General features: G+C 33.9%; 1 long non-coding RNA gene across 1 annotated transcript; it reads left to right on the top strand.

The window, feature by feature from the left end:
- Positions 1-335: 335 nt before the first annotated feature.
- On the top strand, positions 336-4,610 carry LOC106060492 (uncharacterized). The gene is made up of 2 exons (XR_001216449.2): positions 336-454; positions 4,191-4,610. It is a non-coding gene; the product is annotated as an uncharacterized LOC106060492 (long non-coding RNA).
- Positions 4,611-10,947: the final 6,337 nt, after the last annotated feature.

Below are 10,947 nucleotides of genomic sequence, written 5' to 3'. Positions count from 1 at the left end.
GGGCGAATGATGTATAGATCATCTGTTTCTGTGACCTACGAATAACAAGGGTGCCACGTGGCCAGCCCAACGACTAACCGCCTTTTATTTTCTCCTAATGTCAGGTGCCCAAATAGCGGGGCGCATATTGATCATGAACCCGGGCGCAATGAGTTCCTTCTCGCCTTGGTTTCTACTCCCCTGACTAATGAGTATTTGGACACATTCTCTAGGCGCTGGAATGTCAGCACACTCCCAAGATTCTAGTCCCCTCCAAAAAAACAAACCAAAAAAAAAACGAATTGTTTTCTAATAATTTCTCGTTTTATCAACTTTCCTAGCCACACCCACGTCTGCTCGAATACAATATAAACTGAAGTCTGCAACCGAGTTAATGCACATTTTCAAAGACAACATTCAAAGTGAGTTTATCACACGGGAGATATCGAGCTCCAAAGACCAGATCTATTTAAAGGTTAGTCAAGATTGTTGTGAGCTTGCTATATTGCAGTGGCATAGATGTCTTTCCAAATCAAACCTTGGTCGAGTTAGAATAGTCTTCTAGTTGCAATTGTATAGATATTCCTCTACTCTAATCCAGGGTCGCAGTAGAATAGTTTTTTTCTCAATAATCCGAGGTCGCAGTTTTAGTGGTGGCAGAATACATGATTTAGCACGCTTACAGTAGGATAGATCAGGGGTCGGCAACCTGCGACTCGCGAGCCACATGCGGCTCTTTGAATGTGAAGCTGCGGCTCTTTAGTTCCATACGCAAATATTATTTATTTTATGGAAACATTTTTAAAAAAAATAGTTCTGAATCATTTAACAGGAATTAGGCACCGATTCGATCTCAGCCATTTGTACTCGCTTTTCCCCACACCCCTCCCCCATTGTACGCGTCGTCACTGTTGTCAGTCCGTCAGAAGCTCTCGAATGACGCCGTCGTCAAATGGTTTTAATTCGTTTTGACGCAAGACGAATTGGCATCTTAACCACATGCTTTGGCTGTGACGTATAGTTTGTTGTTTCAAATAAATGAGTTAGAAGTGAATGATCTCCTCAAATGTATAAACAATCTACAAGTAATACTAATCCGGCAAAGTTTGCGGTACCACTAGAAATTGCACAAAAACGCATACCATCTACAGATGATGAGTATGTCAAAGATTGCTTCCTACGTGCATCTGAAGAAATGTTTCGTGATTTCAAAATCATTTATCACTTGCTATAGATTATTCTTGCAACATAAAGACACGGCACAAGTTGCCCATTTTGTCAGATATATGTCTTCCCAAAGTCCAAAAGAAGAACTTCTAGGATTTCTACCGCTCTCATGACAAACTAGAGGGGACGATAGAGCGAAAGTTAAGCGAAAATACCTTGAAGACAATAAGATCGATTTAGATAAAATCATTTAAATAGCAACTGATAGAGCCAGAAGTATGACAGGAAAAAAGGGCCAACAACGATTCGTCGGAGCAAAATAAACCAAGAAATTCTGACGTTTCACTGAATAATGCACCAAGAAGTACTGTGAGCCCAAACAATTCCGACCGAATTAGGTGAAGTCATGAATTTGGTAATAAAGATTGTTAACAGCATCTTGTGAAAAGCACTCTATCACTTAAAGGAAATGGAGACTCAGTATTCCGACCTCCTTCTTCCCAAAAAAGTGCAATGACTTTCCAAAGGTAAGGGGACGAAACGTTTAGCTTTGTGCTTGAATGAAATCAATACATTTTTGGTATAAGAATTGGTTTGTTTTGAAGGACAATTAATTCTTTTCACCGAAGATAATCAGAGCGGTCAATTATTTCAATTTTAAATTTCTAAAGCAGCATTGCGATAAAATCAGCGCCACTTTCGACACAAATTACTTCAGCACGGTTATAACAAAAAAATCAAAAATGAGTTTCTTGATAGATTTGAGCAGCTCAAAACCTACAAAACTATTCTAGTATTCCTAGTACAACTTCTCAACACAAATAGTAACGAAATCCACATTGATCCATTTGGAACTGATACTGGATCTCTAGAAATGCAATTGATCGATTTAAAAAGTAAAGCTTTGTGGGGTGGAAAATTTACAGAGTTGAAAAGCAAGTTGGAAGTGTTGGAGGTCCAGAAATGTATGTACGTAACGCAACAAAAGTGGACAGCTTTCTAAGGAATGCCACGAGTTAATTCGGCACATGGAATAATCTTCCAGATTGCTATAGTGAGGTGAAAAAGTTGGCATTTGGAGTGCTGACTATCTTCAGATTGACATATTCGTGCAAGCCTTTGTTCTCTTGCATGACTATAATTAAAAGTAAAGTAAGAAGCCCACTAACAAAAGAAAATTTAGAGTCGTGTTTGAAACTAAAAGCAACAAGTTATGAGCCAAAATGTATCCAAACTTTCTAAAACCAAAGCCATCGCTCCCATTGAATTTGTTTCCTCAATTGTTTGTTATTGGAGTACATGTTAGTGTTGCAAGTAAATGTCTTACTTATTTAGTTGTTACCGAATTAAAAAATAAGTATCTAATAATACCATATATATCTTATCTAATTTGTTGTGATAAACACTACTTACATGAATTAGTTGTTTTTTTTTTCATTTTAAAAAATTCATTGTGTGAGATTTATAGCTGGCAAGAAAAAACTTTGTGGCTCTTTAAAAACTTCGAAATTGTGTAAATTGTCATTTTTGGCTCTTCCAACTCAAAAGGTTGCCGACCCCTGGGATAGATGCCTCTCCTTAACCATCTTTCTTTAATATGTTTATTTTATTGTCGATCACTTCTATCAGTTAAGTCAGTTTTAAATATATATTCTAGAAAGATATCCCACCAATCCTTTGTTTTGATAACGAGCTAGCTCATTGCTGTCAGGGTGGGATAACAGTTTAGTTAGGGTATCATACACGGTCCCGAGCTCCCTAACCTGAACATGTAATGAATACCAACAGTTGTTCAACGTGAACGATATAAATGACAACGTAAGTTAATGTACATTAGTTAACAACAAGATTGTACGTTTAACAATTTAATGAATGTATGAAATATGATGACATGAGGGATGAATGAAGGTCAATAGTATTTACAAAGGAAACACAAAGTCTACATATTAGGCAACGAAATATATCACACCTTAAACTCGGTGCCATAATTCAATCACGACACAACCTACACCTAATGCCTTAGATGCACGGGCCATATCAAACAACACTGTGAATCAGGCATGTCTACGACAGTCCCAAGCCTGCGTTCCAATACTGGGGAAGAAAACCACCCAAGAACGCAACTCAGCAAAGTCAGCACAACCCTAACAAAGTCAAAGACGTAATGACAACAAGGCGCACCCTTAGGAACAGAAACTCACGAAACCTTATGGTGCTCAAAAGAAAATACCAAGCAAGGTGCGCACGACAATTGCTAATCGCATTAACTATTATAATATTATTATTATTATTATACTCGTAGGACGTTCTAGTCTTTAGACGGTACGTGCGTATCTGATAATATAATAACATGGACATTTAACAATGTTTTTCTAAATAAGTAGTGACATTGACTACAACCTTATATGCTTCTATAAAGGTAATTCCAATTCTATCATCGGCAAACTTATTTAAATTGTAATTATGTAATGCCATTAAAAAAACAAAACATTTATAGTGTGGAAAACTGGGGAGAGTATAAGATGATTGGGGTTGGATCGGTGGGAGAATCTAGCGGAAGTGAACTATTGCTCCGTATTCCTACACTGTACCGCCACTAACCGCGAGAATGTCGCCACATCAGGGTGTTGAGAGATGGGATGGCAGATGGAATCATGGAACAAGATAATCAAGCCTTTTTTCTTTCATCCACATCCAATGTTCTCGATAATGTCGAAGCCCATTTGACGCAATATTACTTTGCCTCCTTACACCTATGTATTTCCTCTAGTGAACGTGTCCTCGAAAGGGCTAGGCTGAAGTCGGGTAAAATGTACCCTAATTTTTAGCCTCCAATTTGATGATGCGAATGTATTTTTGTTTTGTGGTCATTGCAGTAAATTCTGATAATGTATCTTTTTTTTTATTTATTTATTTCACTTAAATCTCTTAAATATGTTCCTGTTCTATGACAACTATTTCAAACACTAAGGTTAATCTGGTAATTATTTGACTGATACTTTGTTTTCTTCAATGTTACAATTACACATTCAATTATTTCACAGATGGCTCCAATTATTACGATTCAAATACCAATTCCGACTCCAAAAACCTGTTTCTGCATCTAATTGTGACCGCGACATCTTCTTACATACAAAACTTCAAGTTCTACACGGATAGCGCCACCTAGTGTCAAAATAATTCCAGACTCATAAAATGATCCAACAGATAATGGCGACTACAGAATTCTCTACGCGAAAGCTCAGTTTTGCTTCACAGATGTCACCAATAATTGTCATAATTATTCCGGACAAAAACACGTGATACCATAAGTTAATGATGACTTCAAATTTCCGCCACATGTATATACCACTACCTGGAAAGAGAAAGTTGCCTCCCCATGGATGATACTCTGTTCAAAAAACACCACATATTTATTTTATTTATTGATCATTCAATGCAATACACAATACACTTGAACAGCAGCATTGTATTGTGTTATTTTTTTTAAACGGCATAAATATTGTGTTTTGTTCAACTATGTCTTGTTGAGCTAGTGTGTCTTGTTGACCTACTGTGTCTTGTTGACCTATTGTGTCTTGTTGAGCTAGTGTGTCTTGTTGACCTACTGTGTCTTGTTGAACTATTTGGTCTTGTTGAAATTAGTGTCTTGAATGGCACTATTATTATAATTATTATTTGTATTTTATGTTTGTAGAAATTTTTGTAAAAGTCTAATATTACATATTGTTATTAGAAAAATATTGGCATGTGACACTTAATTACTTTAATGTTAATCGTAAAATAAACAGAAAACAAGGTTACAAAGACAGTTTGTGTGAATGAAATTTAACAAAGGCAAATAACAGTGAAGTATGGAGAAAGAAGGTTGACAGATCCTTGGTGGGGCCCCAATGGTCCTGCAAACCTAGGTAAAAGTCAAAGTGAAGCTAGATGTCATATAAAGATTATCTAATTTATCTCATTGTTTTGTAAAGGGTCAATCTCTTATTCAAAGTCTCAAGAAAAAAATATTTCCTTAACAAAAAAATCAAAATCCTTTAGTTACGTTTACTATGAGTGTCATGATACGCTGCAGTTCATGCGATAATATGAAAAACTACTTATTAATTGTTGTTTTAAAATATGTTCCTTTTATATGCATAATAAATAGTTTTTTTCTCTTTAGAAAAAAAATAAAAAAATTTTATGACAGAACTTACATAATTTAGCAATACAAATGCAAAAAAAAAATATTTTTTTTAATTTAAAAATCTATAACCATTTGCATAGATGTGTTACAAAATGTTAAATTGTCATCTCCCTTACTAAAATGCCTCTCGTGTTTATTACTATTAATAGTGAATAGTTGTAAAAATGATGTATTTTTATGAAAAAACCTGCTTGCATAATTGATTTTAAAATTAGATTTCTCGCTTTCAGAAAAGAACAAAGTAGCCGTTGCATCACAACTTTAAATGGTCTAAAGTCTAAAATATTATGATATCGGATTTTCTAGTTTACGAGATCTATACTGGACGGACGGACGGACAGACAGACATTCCACACAAAACTATTAGCGTCTTTTCCCCTTTCGGGGGCCGCTAAAAAAAGAGAAAGTTTATATTAAGTGTAATTTTATCAATTAGTTTGAATCAAATATGTAATTATATGCTTTACTCGCCTAGACATATAAATCTGTGCGATTAGAAATATTTTTACCAATTGTTTTTGTTTAGCTTGTAGCTGTCTCAATGTGCTATGATTCTATCACATTTCTGGACTAGTTGGCAAAGAGGGGGGGGGTTGAGAAAGTGATATCTTGTGAATGTTTACATGATCGTTTTCTTTTAATGCATAAAAAATGCACTCAGTGCTTGAATCCCCAAGGGTATTAATTCAACCAGGGCCGCCGTTACCTATTGTGCAATGTGAGCATTGCACGCAGGTGGCCGAACGTAGGGGGCGGCCAAATCCTTATTCCAAGGTTACTTTTATTTTTTTTTTATTTTAAGATTTAAAAAAATATTTAAATATTTTATTATTTATGTAAATCCTAATTATTCCATCATTCTTGGGAAAAATATTTTTAAAAAAGCGATAAGCGTACATAAGAAGGTATTCTGGAAACTTTTAATACGAAAAAATGGAGCTGCGCGCGAGGGATTCCCAAGGGTTTTTCAACAGGCGCCGACTTATTTCTGACGTTCAATTTTCGAGGGTTATATGTAATATTTGTTTCGAATGACGCTTACAGAAGCAGATCAGTCAAAACAATTTTTTCTTCTTAGTATCTACTTACTACAAGTAAATGTTTTTTTATCAATACCCTAACTTTGTACGTAGTATTTAAAAACTCATGTTAAAAACATTTTCATTTTATATATTCTGTTAGATCTAGTTAAGCGCAAAATGTTGTTGGGTCATCATAGATGTAGATGTAGATCTACATTAAGTTTAGCTGTTTGGAGCAACAAGCCAACGACCGACCAACAACAAGGTGGGGGGGGGGGGGGGGCGGCGAAAAATATTTTTTATTTTCATTGTTTTTATTAATTCGTGTCTGAATATAGTTAATATGCATGACTAAATGCATGACGCTTAGGACGTAATTATCTTCTTTTTTGAAGTAACGTTTGTATTATGTAAGATAAGAAGATATATTACCAATGTTTACAAATTAAAATATCTTAAGAGACGTCGTTGCATCATTTAATAAGATCTTGTCAAATGTTGACCGTTATCTCGAGAGGCGTATTCAACAATAAGGGTTAAAACTTTTTATTATAATAATAGTAATAATCTTTATTGTCCGTATGGAAATTTGTCTTACAATTTGTGCATTACACCAAACAAAAAACATTTTAACTATAAGAAACGAAAGTGTACATTCACACCAGACTCACTCATAATTAACATGTGATTTTGAGGAAAACATTTCAAAACGTCTCCGCTAGTGTGATTCTTTTGGATTTTCTTATCTGAGATTTTCTTCTTTGTAAAAAAAAAGCTTTTTAATAATAAAAAAAACAATCAGTCTCCTAGACGCAGATTGCTTCTCAAATGTATATATATATATACAGTAAATAAACGTGTGTTTATTCACCGGGACAAACACATAACAGCCTTCTATATTCAAAGAATCTTGTTCCTAATTCTACCAGTCCTTTCTCCATTAAACCTGAATGCGGACCAACGACAGCCTTCCCTGCTTCGATCCAGATCCCCACTACAGTCTTCAGGAAACACAAAAGACGGATCCTTATGTCGCGTAGTATAGACAAGTGTCTATTTCTTTCTCCTAACTCTGTTTTTTTTATTTTTTCCTCTACTGGTAGAACGTGTACGGGGCGAGAGTGTCTTGTATTTTTAGCGGCCCCCGTAAGGGGGAAAAAGCGCTATTAGGTTTGTGCAAAATGTCCGTCTGTCCGTCTGTCCGTCTGTCACACTCAGATCTCGAAAACTAGAAGAGATATGAAAAATATTATTTCATCATTAAATGCGGCTTGAAAAGTTTAGGTGCAACGGCTACTTTTGGTTTTCTAAAAGCAAACCGTTTAATTTATAAAATTAATTATGAAAGCGATTTTTTCATCAAAATACACCAATTCTAAAACAATTACGTAAATGTAAGGGAGGCAATGTTACAATATGCTAACAAAGATAGACAATTTTTGTGTATTTTCAGTATCACTAAGTCAAATATATTTTTAAAATGTACAGGAAATGTTTACAACAAATATAAATAATAGTTAAAGATGTTTTTTCTGGTCAACTAGCTGCTAAAATTAAAAGAAAACATTTCTGTTTATAAAGGCTAATAATTCACTTTTTATGTAAATATCACGCACATTTTTTTAAATGGACTTTTTATGCAGCGATTTTCGTGCAGTAGCGTAACGTCGCTATATGTTCAGGTGCTAAACCAATTCCTTAAACTTTTTTAAAAAATCAGATTTTATTTATTTTTTGTTTAGTGCCCCCATCCGAATAAAAGAAGATTATTTTTGTGCGTTTTGTCTGTTAGTCGGTCTGTCCGTCACGATTAGATTAAAAAAACTAGAACTCTAAAAGCTATTGAAAATCTGATTTACCCTTTAATGTTCCTCCCGTAACATCTCAATTGTTTTAAGTATCTAAAAATTGATTGTTCCGGATTTTTTGTGTGCAAAACTTATCAACCCAAACAAATGTTTGTTTGCTCTTCTAATTTATATTACATTCCATTTCCATGCTTAAACGTTGCGAAAATACATTATCAATAATATGTTGTTCCGTTTTTTATGTAAATAGCATATTAATGCTAAATCAAAATCTCTATACTGACTCATTAAGTGTAAAAATGTTCCGGATATTGTTTTATAAAACATGAATTATGCCTAATTCATGTTTGAAATCGCATAATTTACTAATATTACACTTATATTATTTGACAATGCGTCACTATAATTTGGTTATCAATATCAAATTGTTCCGTATTGTCATCTTTAAACAAATTTTAAAAATATCGACAATAGGTTGTTCAGGGCTTAAAAAAAAGTAATTTACTAGAATTGATTACTGAAAATTACTTTTTAGACATTTAATTTTCTTGCTGAAACATAACAGAAGTTTTGTAATCGATAAAGAAAGTTCCGGATTTTGTTTCTTACAAATCGTCGCTAGAAATTTCCGAATTTATTTAAAAATCTACTAACGCTAAATAACTGTTTGAACTCCCTCTTCTAATTAATAAACAAATAATCTTCTCATTTACGAAATAATGTTTTTACGGATTTTTATGAAAAATATTTTAACTCACTACTCTCTTACAGTACATTTAACTTTCTACCTAAAACATTAAAAAATCTAATTATCGTTAATATTATGTTCCGATTTTTAAGGAAAACAGAATCCAAACACCAAAGTAAGGTATGAAAATCTCTCCACGGGGCTGTAATACATCTAATTTTTATACGAGACCATCCAAAAAATTTAATTAACGGTATTACATTTATCTGAAATTCTCTTTTTCTTTTACTATTTATACAAACATCCGGAACAATCTATTATATAAACTTTTCAATTGTGTTCATACCTAAAAATTATTGCGATGTTTTGAAACGTAAAATAAAGATTAATCAATTTTTAATAACTTTTAGTTGTTTTTTTTTAATATCAAGATGACGGACAGACCGACTGACAGACAAAACGCAAAAACAATGCGGCTTTGATCCTCTTTAAATAAATTCTATTAGAACTCAGTGCACCAATGTCTATGAACCCTCGTTAAATAACTCGTGTAAATAAAGACATTTTTTTATGGTACCGGTACTAGCCTATTGTGAGGTAATGGAATTTTTTTTCTTTGACGTCATATGAATGGACTCTTTAAATGCAATGTTAAAAGAACGCACTCGGTGCTCCAATGTCTATTAACCCTCGAAAAATTGCACGTATTAATGAAAACATATTTTAGTCTAACTAAGCCGTGTGACGTAGTGTTGTTTTTTTCCTTTGACGTCATATGGAATGAATTCTTTAAATGAAATGCTAAAAGAACGCACTCGGTGCACCAAAGTCTTTGAACAATCGATAAATGGCTCGTAATGATGAAGGCGATTTTTTTTCTAGCTAGGCCGTGTGACGTAGTGTTTTTTTTTCCTTTGACGTCATATGGAATGAATTCTTTAAATGAAATGCTTAAAGAACGCACTCGGTGCACCAAAGTCTATGAACACTCGATAAATGGCTCGTAATGATGAAGGCGATTTTTAGTCTAGCTAGGCCGTGTGACGTAGTGTTTTTTTTTCCTCTGACGTTATATGGAATTAATTTTTCAAATGAAATGAAAAAAGAACTCGGTATAGTAATGTTTATTAAGCCTCGTTATGTGACTCGCGTTTAAAAAAGGAATGATATCTTGATTTAGATCTAATCTAGATTTTTAAAACTAGATCTAGATTTTTATTACAGTATATCTAGATCTGGATTTATATTCTAATTAAAATTATTTTAGAGTCTAGATCTAGAATTTCTAGATCTAGTTTAGACTAAAATAGACTAGATTAAGATGCAGAATTTCAATTTCTAAACTTAAAGTGTAAAAAAAAAAAGTGTAGATTTTCATTTCCAAACGTTTTGATCAATATTGCTATGTTTTAATATATTAAAACTAATCTACTATTTTTTATTAAATTTAAATTTAAATTTACGGCAAATGAATCTTTGAAACATTATTACTTTTGACCATCAAAATTAAATCACCTCTTGAATATTATTTGCGAATATGCAGATCTGACAGGGATCCGACTTCGACGGGGGCCGCCTCTGAGTTTGTGTAACACAAACTCTCTTTGTAATCTTGTTTTTGTTTTGAATTGTTTTGCTACGTCACAAAGTCCGGTGACATCTATGGGTCATTCTTTGTCATGAGGCAGTTCACCCTCTGAGTTTGGTTGTAACGGACGGTGTGTTGGCTTGTAAAACGTTATTTGTCTGTACCAGTTTCTCGGACTTATTATTCAGTTGGATTTTTGGGACCCCTGTTTAGGGTGAGTTATTCGTTTGTGATATCTATTATTGTATGTTTATGAGGTTGTCACTATTTCTATTTTTAGTGTAGAAGTTGAGAGTATTGTGTTTATTTCGTTTATAGGGTGCCAGTGTTGGAGTTGTGGGCGTCGCTTGCCAGTGTCATTGTCAAATTGGCGATTATCTGAGGTCTAACTTTACTATTACCGAGTTTGGCAGTTTTGTGACGCCCGTCGGTTAGAGTCTGGTGGACCATAAAACCAGGGTGACAAGTGATAACAGTAGCAAAGGTGCTTAAATTAATTATTG

Source organism: Biomphalaria glabrata, chromosome 7 (genome assembly GCF_947242115.1).
Source record: "Biomphalaria glabrata chromosome 7, xgBioGlab47.1, whole genome shotgun sequence".
NCBI lineage: Eukaryota > Metazoa > Mollusca > Gastropoda > Planorbidae > Biomphalaria > Biomphalaria glabrata.
The sequence above is the reverse complement of the archived record's forward strand: the minus strand, read 5'-3'. Positions and strand labels throughout refer to the sequence as shown.